The following is an 18105-nucleotide window of genomic DNA, read 5'->3' on the forward strand; positions in this document are numbered from 1 at the left end:
CTTTCCTCAGTTTCAAGAAACTGAAAAAAATATTAAGAATTAAGAAAAGATCACTTTGGTTTCTTTAAGATAAGAATAAACAGATGACTTAAAGATTTCCTCACTCTTCTCTATCACACTGCAACTCACATTTGGGGGAATAATCACTGGTGATTACAAATTTTCTTGGAAGGAGGCAGAAAATCGATTAAAAGATGACTGCAATGGCATAGACATCCAAGAATGCATGCAGTATATTCTAACAAGTACTTCTGCTGCTTTAGCAACACTAGTATTGCTAAGCAAGAGTAGAGAGATATATTTTAAAAATGTATCTATCATTGCTGTTAATTTCATCTTTAATAAAGATAATCAATACACAAACAGAAAGTGGACTATGCCTGATTTTAGAACGACTTCATTAAGTGAAATACCTTGTATCAAAAAGAATCAATTCAGATAGTCTTTACCACTAGCCTCAGATAAGGTCTATTTAAAGAAATGCAAAGAAGATTACTATCTCTTTTAAGATCTACCTTTTCAACTTTCTTATAACACTGTCTCCATTACTAAAAGAATAGTAGAGAAACTGAAGGAAATCAGACCAAGGAAACACAAGAATATTTGTAGAAAAGTGAAAGCCAAAGTATTGGGGCAAGAAAATTTTGAAATAAGGATGTATTCTTGGAAAGAGTTAGGTATAATAATATATTTAGAGGTAGGAAAATACATTTACACATTCCATTTTCTCCAAACCAAAATTTAGGTGGCTTTAATAGTATTCTGCAGTATTGATTCTAGAGAAATAAGATTATATTTATGTTTCTACAATAAAAGAATATAAATGTGTATTTTGTAGTGTTGTTTCTAACTAATAAATTACAATGTAGGTATTTCCTATTAGTTGCATATCCCCCCAAAATTAGCCAATGGCAAATTTGGTGTCTGGCAACTAAAAGATAATAAAGATTTTACTATTTAAAGTATTCATGCTATAGTCACTAGTAATTGCAGCTATAAATTACAAGGATAAAATCTGTAATGAAATATAACAACAGATTACACAGCTGTGCTTACCTGTTCAAGGCCATTTATTAAGTCAAAACACAATGCAACATTATCATTATGTCCAGATGTGAGGAAGGCCCAGACATCCCCCAAAACATTAATATCTCTATATTAGAAGAGGTCATCAGGAGATATACCTGAATAAGCAATTTCCCACAATCACCAGAAAAATAAACAAAGAAATTCTGGAGACTCAACTTGGACCTTAAGCAATTAAATGTATTCACCCCTTCCATGGATCCCACTGTTTTGTCTGTTTGAGGCTTTGAAGCTTTATCAGTAATATGTTCTATTATTGAAATGTCAAGAGATTTTATATCAAACATGCAACTGGAAATATGTCATATAAATATATCACATAAATTTATGACTGCCCTCAGATTTTTCATTATCATCATCGTTTGCACAATGCACTGTTTTTCAAAGCATTTAAACATTTATTACTTCCCTTGACATAAAGATTATGTGAAATAAGTGAGGAAAATATACTATTTTAAAAATTAAAATTCTGAGACACAGAAGTCATGTGCCTAAAAATCATACATATGCTGACTTTTAGTTTCATTTTAAAATACCCTTAAACACTTTTATTTCCACATATGTTATCTTGTTAAAATCATTACTATACCTAAAATTATGTCAAGTCAGCAGGTATTTAATAAGCAACTTCTATGTGCAAGTCTTCCAATCATACATAATTGTTGTTATAATTACTTTGTAACATTGAAAGGGGTGATACTAAAACTAACACTTAACAATTAACAACAGAAGGTACCAGTCAAATATAATGAACACTTGAACTGAAATATATCACCTACATTTTACCAAAGGATATTGGCTGCATATCACTGTTAACATGGATATGACTTAAGAGTTCGATTTGATCTTAAACTACCACTCATTTGTAGATAAGTTTATTTGTCCTGAAATGCTAGAATATCTAAAGATTTCTTAGAATATGCAGAAAATTCTGATAGCATGTGGTACAAAATTAATGAGATAACAAATGTAAAGAAAAAAAATTTCCCGGGTGCAAATATTAAAAATACAGTCATTACCATTAAAAGTAGTCATATTTATAAACATTTTATTTTAATTTCTTAAATTAAATACATTATTTAAATAATTAAATTAAATAATTTATAACATACATACACATATGTTTAAATTTAATTATTTTTATTAAAAAGCATTTTTCTTTTACTCCCATTGCTTGACTCTATTCTTCCTTTGCATTTCCTCCCATTCAAAGTAACCCATGTTAACAACTTAGTGTGCACTCTTCCATGGTCTTCTCCCCTTGCAAATAACTCTGCTATAAAGCAGATATATACATATACATATCTTACATATAAAACACATATTCAGGGATTTTTGTCATTGCCCCAAAATTTAATATTATATACTTTTCTATACCTTGCTCTTATCAATGACTCCCAAAAATTGTTCCAAATCATCTGAGATAGCTGTAATTCACATCTTTTAATGACTGCGTTATAATCCATGTTGTAAATTTCCATTATTAGCATTACCTCATTAATAGAATTATTTTTTCCTCCAATTTTACCACTATAAACTTGCTGTAGCAACTTTGAAACCAAAAAAGAATACATATGTCCTTAAACACTGATACTTAATTTCTGTGGGATACATCCTCAAGGACATTGTTAAATCAAATGTTAGGAATTGCAATTTCTAATAGGTGTTACCAGATTGCATTTCAAAACAGTTAACATACACACATTTCTACCAGGGTCCTTCCCTATATTTCCACTAGCAATAAATGTTAAACCCCTTAGACTAACAAACTTTTTAAATACTAAGACATATTGCCTATGACTTAAATGTGAATTTCCCTAATTTCCTAGTAAAATTAAACGTCTTCTCATATGTTAACCAATAGAATTTGCTTTTCTGTGAATATTGTCTTTTCCTTTTATATTGAGTTGTTTCATACCTTTTTTCTTAGCAAAATCAAAGAGATCTTGGTTATCAACCTTTCATGTTAACACATATTGCAAACACTTTTCAAAAAATATGTTTTCCTAATGATTTCCATTATCTTTATATAAAAGTTTTTTTAAACATGTAACTAACTTGTTAACTCTTAAACTTTCTGTTTTCACTCTTGTTAAAAAGGCTTCTAGGTTTTTTTGGCAAGTTGTTGGTTTTATTTTCATTTAAGCCATTCATCTTAAATTATTTTTGTATGGGGACACCTGGGTGACTTGGTCAGTCAAGTATTTTCTCATGGTTCCTGAGTTTGAGACTCTCATCCAACTCTGCACTGACAGCAAAGAGCTTGCCTGGGATTCTCTCACCCTCTCCCCTTCTCTCTGACCCTCCCCACCTCTCTCAAAATAAATAAATACACTCAAAAAACGATTTTTGTATGATGCGCAAAATAAGAATATACTTTCACTCTTTTCCACAAAGATAACGTTATGCTAATCCCACTAATTAAATGATCCATTATTTTCCATCTAAATTGTCATCTGTTTTAGTATTCTCTCTCTGTTCAATGGATCTATTTGTCTATCCCTATGCTATTACCATATTGTACTGGCTAGTTGGCTTTGTAATATGTTCTAGCATGTTCTTTTTCAAATTTTCTTGCTTTTTGTTGGCACTTGATCTTCATGTAATTTTGAAAAAAAATAGTTTTAAAAAGTCCTCATTGAAAATCTAATTGCAATTGCATTAAGTAAATATATTTTATTTCTTTCTTAATAATGAAGGCACAGAAGGCTATCAACTGACCTCTGATAATCCCATTAGCTATTTTCCATAGGTTTTTAAATAAAATAGTCTCCTTTTCATGGTTTTCAAGTGACTTCCTCTTTATCCAAGAGTTATCTATGAGTATTTTCTTTAATTTCTAAGTAGTTAATAATTTTTGTTACCTTTTAAATTAAATTCTATCTATACTAGCTTATAATCAGAAAATGTGCCTATAAAATCTTTCTAAAATTTATAATTTTCTTTGTACCTAAACACAGAGATGTTCAAAAAATTTTTAAGAACATTAGATTTTACATATATATTAAATTATTTTTATGAATTGCATTCCATTCCTTAGTCATTATTTGCATGGTTTGACAGAACTGTCTGCACCGTTCCAGTAGTTCTTCCTTTATTACTTATTTATTACAAATAAACCTGCTGTATATAGATTTACGTGGTTATTTTCTTCATAAACTGTGCCTTTTATCAGGACAGTATCCTTATCAGTTTCTTTTCTATTTTCCTTTTGTTTGCATGGGTCTAATGTCTTTTATGTCCACCATTTTACAAACCTTTCTCTTTAACTTTGTCATAGGTGTTATTCCTGTAATACAATTTGAGTGGTTTATGTTTTTAAACTCAATCTGACATCTGTCTTTTAATGAGAGATTTTTGTCCATCTACATTAAACATAATAATTGATGTTTGTTTCTCTCTTCCAATTACTTGTATTATCTTATTTTATATTATTGTTTCCTTGTTATCTTTTTTACATTTTTTTATTTGACCAAGTAGCTCTGCATTCTATTTTCTCCTTTCTAATATGGAAGTTCAATGGAATATGCTCTGTTGTTGTATTCCTTTCTCTACCTCCCTTTTTTACTTCAATTAATGGACACTTTCCCCTCACAAAGAGATTCAATCCTCCTTTCCTTTTCTCCTAAATAAATGAGGTCTTTCGAATACATTCACTTTTCCTCTCTTTTCTCATCCTTCTTTCTTTTCATCTCCACTACTCATTTTCCTCCAGTTTTACCTTTCTCCTGACAATCCTATCAGCTAAGTTTTCATGAGACAGTTTAGTACTTTAAGAAGTTGCTTTACAGAAATATGATCTTATTTCAAAAGTCTGAAATTGTGTTTTATTACATATTTACAAGTCATCTATCTTTATCTCTTTTTTAAATACTTTTTTTAATTTTTTATTTTTCCTAAGTAATCTCTAGGCCTAAAGCAGGACCCAAACTCACAACCCTGAGATCAGCAGTCATATGCACTACTGACTGACTCAGTCAGGTGCGCCGATCTTTATCTCTTAAACGAAATCGTCACACACACAATCATATTAAAATGCTTATTATTCAGCACTATATTCCTTTTTGCTTCATCTTCTTCATCTTGAAATCTTTTTTCCGATTCATTTGTTATTGCTTGTAATCTATTCTCAGTCATTTGCTCAGATGGGGTATAGTAATTATATGTTCTGAGTTCTTGATTATCCCTTAATGTATTTCTTTCACCTTGACCAGCAAATGCTAACTTCTGGGGTGTTAATTCTTGGACTGTAGTCATTTTCCTTTTGTAGTATGTAGATGTCACTTTACTATCTTCTAACTTGCTATGTTGCAGATAAGTTCTATGATATTTTGATATTTTTGTCCTTTTATAGAAACTTGTTCTTTCTACTGGAAGCTTATAAGATAGTTCAATTTATCTTTAGAGTTCAGAACTTTTATCAGGCTATGCCTATGTGGGTCTTTTTTTTTTCAATCAAAACCATAAATCAGTAAACACTTTCAATCCACAAACTCTGATTTTTCTTAATCTCAGATTTTCTTCTTTTAATTTACCTCTCTTCAGTATATTCTTATTTTTCCCTCTAAACTTCCTATTATTGACATCTAACCTCAAAGACATCTTTTTTATTCAAGATTTTCATATTTTACCTATGTTCTATGTTCTTGCACTTGGTCTCTCAGTTCACTGTTTCATGTTTCAACAGTGATCATGTTCTCCTTCATGAGAAATTGCTCAACTGAGATAGGTTTTGTATTAGTATCTGAAATTCTTTTTTGTTCTGTATTTTAATTTCCTTAAATGCTCTTCATTTTTTTTCCTCCAAATTCAGGTTGCACTTATTTTTGCCAATAGCACTAGTTGCTTAGAGTATATACTTTGATTTTCCTACAATCTTCTATTTCATTCACTACTGGGTCCCCTTAAATGGGTTGTTATTTTTCATGGATAGATCATTGGACCTGAGGTCTGATGGTGTAGTAACCTCAGTGAAAGAAACATCACAACTGGTAAAATGCGAATGAAAACAATCTGTCAGCTCCCTGCCAAGGCACAGGAGGATCTTCCTTTGTCCTATCTATTTCTTTTTAGCCTCAGGGACAGAGGAAATTCAGCCAGCACATTTAGCAACTTTGGCTTCTTAGTAAGTTGGAGAGACTTAGACACTTAAGTGAGAAATACTGATACTTTCCCATAGTGGTTCATACATCTCTGAAGCCCAAGCCCTTCTCAATATCGGCAGTTTTCTGAGCTTTATCTCTGAACTCCAGTTTGTTTGTCCAAGTGAAAGTAGAAGTTTCAAAGCAGTGTCTCTGCCTGACATGTCATGCCAATTGTGTTTAAAAAAAAAAAAAGGCAGTGAAGGAAAAGACAGTCATACATAGGTCATAGGTCATACACAGGTCACTTTGTTTTCAGAACCCTTATATTTTTAAGCTATTTTTATTTTATTTTGAGACAAAGAGAAAGAACACAGGCAGGGGAGAGACACACACACAGATAGAGAGAGAGAGAGAGAGAGAGAGAGAGACAGACAGACAGACAGAGAGAATCCCCAGCAGTGCAGAGCCCAACGTGGGGCCTGAACTCATGAACCTGTGAGATCATGACCTGAGCAGAAGCAAGATGCTTAACCAACTGAGCTACCCAGGCACACCCAGAAACCTGGATTTTAAAAATTTTATAGGAGGAAGGTATGTGGGTCTGAGAAGTGTCTGAGACCTCATTATAATGATTCCCCAAAATCAACACTTTCCTCAGAAAGCATATTCCTAAATATATAAAATAACAATGTGTTCTCTTTTTGTTTTGGGATACAGATCCCAAAATATACTACAGCTATTAATCACTTGAAGTAAGCTTTAATGCAATCCCAGTTTTAATTATTTCAGGACATAATTATCTTTTGTTTTAGAAATAATTTCAAATCAATATGTTGTAGTTTCTGTTAGTAGAAAGACAAATTATGACTTTGCCCAATCATATAAGTGTCCTAAAGTCCAACAGCAAGTCTTATAAATATGAAAAAGCAGGGCACCTGTGTGGCTCAGTGGGTTAAGCATCTGACTTCAGCTCAGGTCAGGATCTCACAGCTCGTGAGTTCAAGCCCCGTGTTGGGCTCTGTGCTAACACCTCAGAGCCTGAAGCCTGCTTCAGATTCTGTCTCCCTCTCTCTCTACGCCCCCAAAGATAAACATTTAAAAAATATAAAAAAGCATGTTAGTATTCATAGGAATTGCACAGTGGTTTACAGGACATTACCCTCCATATTGTTCATAGCCCAATAACCACTTTTGCTTTCTAGAAAAGTTAATGATATCACCTAATGTTAAAATGTTTCTCTGGACTAGACTTCTAAAGCGTAGATAATAAGCTAAAAATCTTGTTTTTTAATTGTATGAACTTTTATGAACTTTTTTTTAAGAATTAGTAAGCTCATATAAAATGTTCAAAATCTCAATTGCAATCTAGTAAGAGCAAAAAAATACTGTGGGTTATTTGTCCTAATATCCTGATAGGAATCATATAGGATATGAAATTTGGGTTTCATCCTTGAATCACTAGGTAATGTAATTCTGTGTACTCTATTCAGTACAATATCCTGAATTGATTGTAGTAGATTTGCTTTACCATTGATGGGTGATATCTGATATATTTCTTTTCTGAATCACAGTAAATATAATTTTATATTGAAACTTCTGCCATGACAGAATTTCATTAAGTATCTAAAAGAATAAAAGATCATGAGCATGTGTGAACTGTTTGGGTCTTAGAAAAGTACAGAGAAGACCCATAACCCATAATAGGTAATAACGATTGTAACAACGCTAAATTTGAACCGGGCAACAGAAAAGAAAGGAACGGACAGCCCGGGAAGGAAGGAGCCAAGTAACCTCCTGGGGCCGCTGCAAAGAGCCTCATCACAGTGAGCTCCTCCACGCATTCCAGGTAACGTCTTTAACACCAGCGCTTTGAAGAATTAAATAAATAAATAAATACGTATTAATAAAACACAGTACTTGCCCTTAAAGAAGTGCAGTTCAGTATAGTAAAATTATAAATGCTACTCTTCCTGAGTGATGAATGTCAAAGAATTTGAGTTATGAGGTAAACTGCATCTAAAACATGAAACTGAAATTTACTTTATATTGGATGTACCCATTTTTCCATAATAAAATTCATAATTACACAAATAATAGAAATAGAGGTATTATGCATAACATTAAATTACAGAAAAGCAACAATCATTTATTTTTGGCTTTTACACACTTTGTAAATTTACTTTACAACAAATTTTGGGAATATAATGTAGAATATCTGAATCAGAGGTGCCTGGAATCCAGTTCACATTTTTCCATACTGTTTTTCAGCTCAAGTCACCCATTTCAATACAGTATTGCATTGTTCTCAACTTTTTACTAGGATAAGAAAGATTACTGAGAGCAGGAGTTTTCAAAGGTGTTTCTCTAAGGGTCAGATAGATAGGCAAATTAAGGCTAGATGCAAATAATATAGCTGTTAAAAGACTAGGTACCAAAGGATGCCAATCCTGAATACTGATTATCTTTCTACTTTCACAGTGTATTTTTCTTAGTGATGTAACCATTTAAAACATACAAAATGAGGGGCACCTAGGTGGCTCAGTCAGTTTAGTGTCCGGCTTCGGCTCAGGTCATGATCTCACAGTGGGTGGGTTGGAGCCCCACATGGGGCTCTGTGCTGACAGCTAGCTCGGAGCCTGGAGCCTGCTTCAGATTCTGTATCTCCCTCTTTCTCTAACCCTCCCCTGCTCGCTCTGTTTCTTTCAAAAATAAAAAAAAATTTAATTAAAAAAATACATACAAAATTAATATTGTACTCGATTTCCTAGTACATTAAAATTAAGAGTCTAAAGAAAAGATAACAGATATTATCCTAAGGAATAGTAAATGCATAGAAGTAGTAGTATAGCATTTCCACTATTCTTTGACCCCATGCAGATGATCCAACTCCTATAATATAGCTCAACAATGAATATTAGCTCTTACAACTTTTGAAGTCTCTAGTACCTTGTAGACAAAGGGTATGCACGAGTATGTATGTATACATGACATATATAGCTGTCTGTAGTTGGTTTGATGTCTTTAAAATTATTTGAAATAACAAAAATTCACTTGACAAGTTTCTATAATTCCCTTATCTTTAACTAATGCTGACTCTCCTAAATATAATCCAAACTCATATATGCTGACTTTACCTGGGCTGATCATTTGAGCCTATTACCCTGACAGAAATGCATTTATCCTATCAAATAAAATTAAACCTTTCTTTTAGTATAGTGACAAATTAAGGAAAAGTTACAGTTACATAAGAGAAGTCTAGACTCTGTTCTGCCTCAAGCCCTGTGGAGCCTGATTTAAAACTCCTGTGGAAAGGAGGAGATCAAACGCTAAATTACATAATGAAATGAAATAAAATTAAGGTATAACTTACTTTATTCAAACCCTAAGAAAAGCTAACAGGTGTTTTCTTGTATTTGAAACTGGACAGCAGACAGCAACTTATATTATAAATGCCCCTAAAAACATTAATTTCAGAATTGAGTGGCACATTAGTAGATAATAAATGATCACTATTCTCAGGTTTACCACATAGGTTTCTGTGCTACACTGCATCTCTTTGTAATGCATCTAAACTGAGTGCCTAATTCTAAGTTATTATTGATGACCACGATAAGTGTGTGTGCCAAAACCGTAGCAATTTTTATATCCTAAACTCTGGGTGGCCCCTATTTAAGCCAGCTGTTCGTTTCTGACACAAATATAAGGGGACAAACAATAAATGTAAGAGCCTTCCAAAGTCCATAGAATCTGTCCCAGTGTTAAATATATTGTTTCTGTTCTGCTTCATCCTTTTTTTTTTTTCCCCCTGTATGATCCCTAGTTCTTGGTTACTCAATATCTGCTTAGATTTAGTTCTCCTTTTCGACATCTACCTTCCAATGCTTCCTTTGACCTGCTCCTACTCAGGATTTTTTCAGCCTCCGTTAACATATTGCCCAGCTCCACTGTTGTCCACTGAACCAAATCAGGCAGCAGCTACCCAGTCCATCCATTGTAAAACCTTTAGACAAATTCCCTTTCAGCATTTGTAATTCTAGACTGGAGAGTTACATTTTAAAAACAGACTCTACCATAGCAACCATTCCTCCCACTTATACCTCTTTCACCTTGTGCCCTTCTCTGAAGCCTTCTCCAAATCCACTATGCCTTTCTTGAAATAAAATTATCAGTACTAATCTGGGCAAGCACTGAGTAAAAATGGTCCCAGAATAGAGGCATGTGGCATGGTGTTTTAGAATTGAGGTGCTCTAGAGTTGGACTTGAGTTTGAATTCCCAGCTGTGTGACTCTGAATAAGTTACTAAACTTTTAGGAGCCTCAGCTTGCTTATCTTTTAAAATGCCATAATAAAAATACATGTCTCATAGGATTATGGATTTAATGGAGAAAATGCAGATATAACCAATGACTGGCACAGAGTATGCTCTCAATAAATGTTGGCTATTGTTGTTATTGTTATTGTTGCTTTAGTACAAGGACAGATTTATTTTCACTATGCTTCCCACCAATAATTTTGCTAGTGTTTTTGGCACAATGCCTTTAGAATAGAATTTACACTGGGGTGCCTGGGTGGCTCAGTCAGTTAAGCATCCAATGCTTGATTTCAGGTCTTGATCTCAGGGTTGTGAGTTCAAGCCCTTCGTTAGGCTCCATGCCCACTTAAAAAAATATATATATATGTATGTATATATAAAGTTTACATTAATTCTTCAATATGTGTACTGGTTTCAGTTAACTAATCATCTAAAATCAACTTAGAAATATCCCTTAGAATATTTTTTCCCTGTTTGCAAGCATTGATGCAATCATATCACCTTTTCTGTCCTATGGTGGATCTAATAATTTTCTTGACATTTCTCCCTATTGGCAGGCCAGAATAGCTGGGCATTACCTACTATATTGGACAGTTTACATATATTCTGCCTATGAGGAGACATGTAAAATGTTTATAATCAATACCAGAACATCTACAGCTATGGGTGGGTGTAGGGAAGAGGGAGGATGCAGGGACTGTATAGCTTTCTCCAGATTGCTGTTTCCATTTGTGAATAGGTAAAGTATGTGATATTTTTGAGCCTCTCACTATCATTCATACCAGCAAAAGAAACGTGAGTGAAATTTTAAGTGAAAACTTCGAGGTTACCACTAAATACCTACAAATAGGCACAGAAGAATTATGTATGGGTGTTTGTTTCTATATATGGCAGAACATTATTTGCAAAGCCTTTTCTAACACAGATTCTTTCCATTTTTCTTCACCAAATAAGAGTCCATTTCTTTGTCTTCCTTGCTATGTAAATCTACCACTGAATAAGTATAATGTAGGATCAAAAATCAAATGCAGTAGTTAAAAATATATGGAGATGGCTCCTGATTACTCACAGTATATTTATTTTTTGCTTAAAGAAGCACAAAAAGCAAGTTTATCTTTCTCCTTTGAATACATATATCTATTTATCTATATATTTTATAAAATTAGAAAATGACTCTGTAACCTTCATGCTGTCATTACCCACATTCTCCAGTTAAGCAACTTTATGTGGAGTAAAACACAATAAAATTGTTAGCAAAGTATATTCATGAGTGAAAGTGAGCTGGTGAAATTTATGTAAAAATAAGAAGTTTATCATAGTTACTAACTACAAAAGATTGTAAGTACTTCATTTTTATGTGTATGTATACTTTTATAGATGTGCTACATTTGAAAGTGAGCATCACTAAAATGAAACCTGTATTAAAGATTAAAAGAAAAAGCAAAGTCAAATATTTTACATAGGCTTATGTACCCTACATATCACTTCCAGTCATGTTACCTAAAGCTAAAATAAGGGTCCAGGGTTGAAAGAAACATACTCATATTATCAGAGCTGAGAGAGACCCTGGAGACTCAGATTATGTGACATGTCCAAGATGATACAACTGGTGGTACCACTAGACCTACAACAGTCTCTCTACATCTGAGATTTCTGACAATGTGCAATAAAAATGTTAAACCTAATAGATGAGAAATTGATTTAAAAAATTAGGTGTCCTCTCAAGTTGAAAACCTTTGGATTTAATAACTACTTACATGGTTTTGTATTTATAGGAAAACATATTTTAAATAACATGAAATTGTAAAAACTGACTAGAAGTAATGAAAACTACAAAAAAAATTACGCTTTTCCTTAAATCAGAACCATGGAAACAGATATTTTTTAATGTCTAAAAAAAGCCAGAGACTTATTGGTTGTGTATGCATGTGTGGTAGTAGTGGGTTTTGCTTGCCTTGTATTGTTTTATTTTGTTTTGTAAATGGTTAGAGGATCTTCTAGTTTCCTGTGCAACGGTAATCTGTGTTCCAAAAACGGGGGTTCCTATAAAATTAATTTTTGATAATTTATAAAATAACTATGAAATAAGTCTCCAGAAATTTTAATGATAGACAGTAAGAAAAAGGTACCAAGAATTTCAAAACAAAAAACCTGAATCTTTTTAATATTGTATAAATTAGAAATAAAGAACATCTTTTAAAAACTTAAAACTGAAAGAGAAAAATCAGTAAACCAATTTGTGTAGATTTTTCCTAAAGTGCATATTCATGAGCTGACAGTAGAAACAGGCTTGCTGCTTTGTTTGACTATAGTTCTGTTTACCTCATACTGTCAAGAATGGATTTTGACACTCACAGTATTAATATTGCTATTTTTATTGATATAATTAGCACTGCTATAAATAATTCCTCGGCCTGCTATATCTAAGTATATCATTACAATCAGCAATATTTGGGCTTCTTTTTCTTATATGATGCTTTGGAAATAAACTGCTAGCCCAAAGAACCACAGTGACCTCATGATGTGGAAGTTACTGAAAAAAAACCACACTGCCCTGTCAATAGCGACTACTGTTTTGTGTATGACTTCACTAAACAAACTAGTTTATATTTGTTTGAAACTAAAGTTTCTCACCAATCTGCTGTTTCAATTTCACATCACACCATATTGTACCTAAAACAGGCAATCTGGATTCCTGTTGCTACTCCCCCCCACCACCCCTACCCCCAAACAGCTCAGGAATGGGTTTGAAATACAAGGCTTGCATATATAAAGCAAAAGAAATTAAGACACCCAAAATTCAGAATGGGTGGGTGAAAATAAGTGTGCTTGAAGTCATTTGTATAACTGCTCGGGGGGTGGCCCACTTGTGAATTTTGATCATCACATGAAAGCAAAATCAAAACATATTTTATCATGCCTCTGGATCACATAAGCTGCGATGATAACCTTATCTAGACCTTGAATAGTTTGTTCACAAAACAAGTGGGGAGAGCAACCCGGTGGATATCCAACGCAGAGAATGAAGGCCAAAACCAAGTGACAATACAATTCAAAACAAGTTTGTAGAAATTTTAGACTAGTATATTAAACCTTTCTTTGTCTCTATCACTTGACAGATGGTTAGCCTTCACACAGCCTAGTATCTCTGGCAAAGAAATGACTGTGTCTAGCCAATAACACCCCAAATTTTTATTTAAAATGCAGTGTACACATACTTACACCTACCTTAAAATTATGAATATTAATAGATTAGCCATTTTATTTCTTATTTTATCACTATAAAAACTTGACAGATAGCAAGATTTGCCTTTTGCCCTTATGAACACCTCTTTTTTAGACTTTCAGCTGTATTATGTGGCTCCAGGGTTCTAAGAACTCTTCCCTTTCATTTTTGTTCATTTTAGGGGCTGCTAGCTAATCATACTTAAAAAAAAAAAAACTTCCAATAACTTTTCATCTGAAATTATTATAAAATTTACAGAGATTTAATTAGCTTATGTTTCTATGTAGCTTGTGGCAAAGTTTTCGTAAGTTAACAGAGAGTTAAAGAAAATCACCTGGGAACATGTCAAGAACCACAAGGCAGGACTAGAATTATTTATCCAATACTGAAATATATCTTTATTCAAAAACTGCTCATATAAAAATGTATACTCACACACACATAAACACACATTAATCAACTATTAGAATTAGCAAAAGCTCTTAGTTTTTAACATTCTATCCACCATCATTCCCCTTTCTCTTTAAAAAAACATTTCATCTAAGACAATATATTCCATTAGTTATATTCTCTGCTTTTCTTCCTAAATCTTCCTATTTATACCTTTCCGATGCTGGCAGGTCAGTATACAAATAGCCAGAGGCAACTTCAACGTTCTCTAAAGTGCATTAATCTGTACCCTTTCAGGAAGAGGTGATTATGCTACAAATTAGCATTAATAGAGATCTAATGTAGGTATAGAAATCCAAGCCCTTCACAGCCGGGAATGGGAGGGCTGGTAGTGGCAAGATTGTGTGTTTAAAAAAAAAAAAAAAAGTTATCCTACTTACCAGCTGAACACTGATTTGGCTAACAAAATAAGACTCACTGTGGCAGAGAAAAACAACGAAAATCAGAACTTGTTATCTGAGAACTATGAACTAAGTTTTGGAAAGGTGAGACACCCACTACTTAAAGCAACGAACTCAGCATTAAATCATATACTCTGTTAACCAAGCACCAAGTTTCCTTCTGTTAGAAACCTAGGATTTTTACACCTACAGACTAAATGATTAAAGTAATGCTAAAATCTTCTGTAATGTTCCTCTTGCATTACAAATGGTCTATTAAATCAGAGAAGTGCCAATCAAATGCCTTTGTAGTTTGAAAGAAAGGTTTAAATAACAAAGCATTTTTTGCAGGCCTCTTTCTCCCTCTTTAATGTCACCTATAAATTAATTACAACAAATTTCCATCTTCTCTGGATAAAACCACAAGTCAAAAAGATTTAGGCACTTAATTTTTCAGACAAAATCCTAAAACAAATTCTTTGTAAAAAATAAGATATTCTAGCTTATGTTTTACCACGATTTTCTAAGAAGACAAAAAGCTCCATCGGAATTTTATAGTAAATTCCAAGACACAGATTTTTTTTAATATAAAGTAACATTTTATTTATTTCAAAGGCATGCTTAAAATTATGGAAAAAAGAAAACCCCTATCTGTTAAAAAGACCTACTAAAATGCATGGAGAGAAGTTTCATGACAATTACGAAGGGTTACAGACAAAGCTCTTCCTTTCTTGCCATTGGCAATTAGTAAACACCTCCATGTCCCTCAAACTTCTGTACATTCTTTCAAATTGTACTATCCAAAATGAGAAGACAGCTAGGTTTTAAAATTTCATACAAAAATCTCTTCTAGCAATCTTAAGTACGCAAGTATGTGACATGAGAATGCAAACTTCACAATGGCAGGTTATTTTATGTTTTGTTCACTATTAAATCCCAAGTGTCTAGAACAAATTTGTGAATTTAAACATTCATTTCAGAAAGCATGATTATTTCAGAGAATAAAGCAGAGCCCATCAAGCTCTACTTCTATATTCCAAATGTTTTAAAGAAGTCTCTTTTTGTCACTCATTTAAAAATATTTGAAATAATTTGTAATTCACTTACAAATTTTAGATCCTTTACAGTAACTTAGTTGTACCTTTTATTGCTCTTCTAAATTGACCTAATTATTCAGACAGGCCTTTTTTCTAGAAGTCCAATTTGGTTAGAAAGCCTTCTCTAGACTTTCACTACTGAGATAAAAATAAATCATTTAACCTGGCTTTTTCCCTAGATGTTATTCCTATACCAAGTAGTCAAATTCATATTAATTTGACAACAAAATTAGTTGGGTATTTGTGGGTCACAAAAACTTTCTGAACTAATTACATCGTAAAGTGGCATCTCATCTAGTAGTTCTAAACACACTCCCCAAAGCTGTAACTCTCACAAAGAAGTTTATCTTTTCTCTAAACTCATGTTGTCTTTCAGTAGCTAGTGAGCGTACACATGAACTGTATCTGTATTTTCTTGCTATAACAGTAATCTTAAAATACTGGCATCATAATTGAGCTAGACCGATAAGCATAAAGACTTCTCCCCCAAAATGGATAAAATTTAACATTTTTTAAAAAGTTTAATTAAAACTTTTTTCTTTAGTCTGTTAAAATCAGGGCCTCACCATGAAAGGGCGTATTGCTTTGGAGGCTGGTAGACAGTTAACTTGTCACCTGATCTTCATATGCAAAAGGCCTGTATTCCACTGGTCTGTGAGATCTGAAATCACAAAACCAAAAATACCCAACTGCTGGACTCACTCTGCAGCTAATGTATTTCTAGAAAATTCACTTTTCTTCTTCCTTTCAACAGTTTACTTGAGCATCATAGAGCCTTAACCCTAAAGCCCTCCAAAATTGAGCTTAATGGAAATCACAACCACAATCTTAGGAATTAAACCTTGAGTCCTGAACAAAGAGTAACATCAGCAATTCTTCAAGGGCAATTCCAAAAGCTTTTTTGAGAGAAGACCATTCCTGAGAGGGCACAATGGTATCACCATGCACTATTTTGTGCACCAACTTTAATATATCCTAAGAATGACCAGAGCTAACAAAGGCATGTAAAATCAATGTAAATTGTCCCCGCCCCTCTCCTAGAAACCTAAAAGTACCTAGTTGTAAAGCAGAAATGCATAAAGTAGCCAAATCTGGCTGGATGAAACTTAGTGAGGAGCAGAGGAAGGAATATTTTAACTATTCCCATGTGAAAGCAAATGGTATTCGGGATTAGGAGCAACAGATAATAAAGCAAATCATTTATGAATTGAATTTGCTAATACAGCTGCTTAAATTTAGTGTTTACAGCTAAAGAATTGATTTACAAAATGGTCCTTACAATTTGTTTTCAAACTTTCACTAGCAACAAGTTAACGATAGTAACTTTGGAATAGAACTCGCTTGAAAACGTCGGGGAACGAATAGCCTGTTAATTCTATTAGCTGAAATTTATTACAAGACCAGGCAGTGAGAAACCCTCCACTTTAGCATTTCAGCACACTTTTTAGCATCATTTACCATTAATACTAAGTGGTGAAGACAATTTCCACAGGTCTAGAAAGTTTACGTGTGCCGCTGCTGATTCTGAGGACATTATTTAACCCACAGACTTCCAAATTACTTCCTGTTTCTTTTGAGATTTTTATTTAAGAACTGTCATCCTGCTACTGACCCCATTCAACTGAGTTCAGTGTTAAGAGATCAGCGGATTACCGCGCTAGGTAGTGTAGCTGTACGCCATATTGTGTTTTTCGCTAATGTTTATAGTTTGTGTGTGTGCCTAGCATATGTTTGTGCAAGTGTGTTTATCAATAGAACTTTTAGAAAATCCCTGCCTCCTGCCTCTTCAGCATCCTTAAACAGGATAACAGCTGCGGGGAGAGGGGGGTAGCGGGGGGCGTGAGGTGGGTGGTGGAAAAGGACCAGAAAGCCATACAGACAGTAATGCATTTAACAATGTGGAAGAGTGCATTTCGTTTCAACTTTCAACAAGCTTCCAACCGTTCTATCTCAACTGTCGAAAAGCGTAAACATTGTTTAATGTTTCCAAAGGGGCCCAAAGGAGAGAAAGTGGGAAAGGCGTTATCTTCCCTTCCCAAGCCCCCTTCTCTATAGTCGTAGCAGCGAAGCAGGCGGGGGCCGGTAGCTTTGGTGTCTGGAGGGGCGTCCAGTGGCTCTGGGGCCAGGACACCTCCCGCCCCCCCCCCCAAGTTCTCTGAAGACTCTCCAGAGACCGCGAGAGCCACGGCAAGCGGGGGAGGGCGAGGAGGGAGGGGGCGGAAGACAAGCCGGCGCCTCTAGCAGCTCCTGAGCCCCGGCTAGTCCCCCTCAGCTCCTCTTCTTGGAAGCGGCAACTCCAGGCGCAGGGAGTAGAGAAAAGAAGGCAAAAGACACGTTTCCAGCTGCGGGACTGCCCGCTTGCTCCTGAGACCCGGGACCCTCCCGCGCTCCTTCCCTTCCCGCTGGGTCGCGCGAGGCCGCAGCCACCTCCCCCCGCGAGGAGGGGCGCTCGGGGGGAGGGGGCGCAGGC

General features: G+C 34.3%; 1 long non-coding RNA gene across 1 annotated transcript in view; it reads right to left on the reverse strand.

Moving 5' to 3' along the window:
- The window catches only part of LOC115291765, a 597304-nt gene extending 579559 nt beyond the window's left edge, over positions 1–17745 (reverse strand). Inside the window, exon 1 of the long non-coding RNA XR_003908662.1 lies at positions 16202–17745. This is a non-coding gene — a long non-coding RNA (uncharacterized LOC115291765). The remainder of the gene's footprint in view (positions 1–16201) is intronic.
- Positions 17746–18105: the final 360 nt, after the last annotated feature.

Source organism: Suricata suricatta, chromosome 5 (genome assembly GCF_006229205.1).
Source record: "Suricata suricatta isolate VVHF042 chromosome 5, meerkat_22Aug2017_6uvM2_HiC, whole genome shotgun sequence".
Classification (NCBI taxonomy): domain Eukaryota; kingdom Metazoa; phylum Chordata; class Mammalia; order Carnivora; family Herpestidae; genus Suricata; species Suricata suricatta.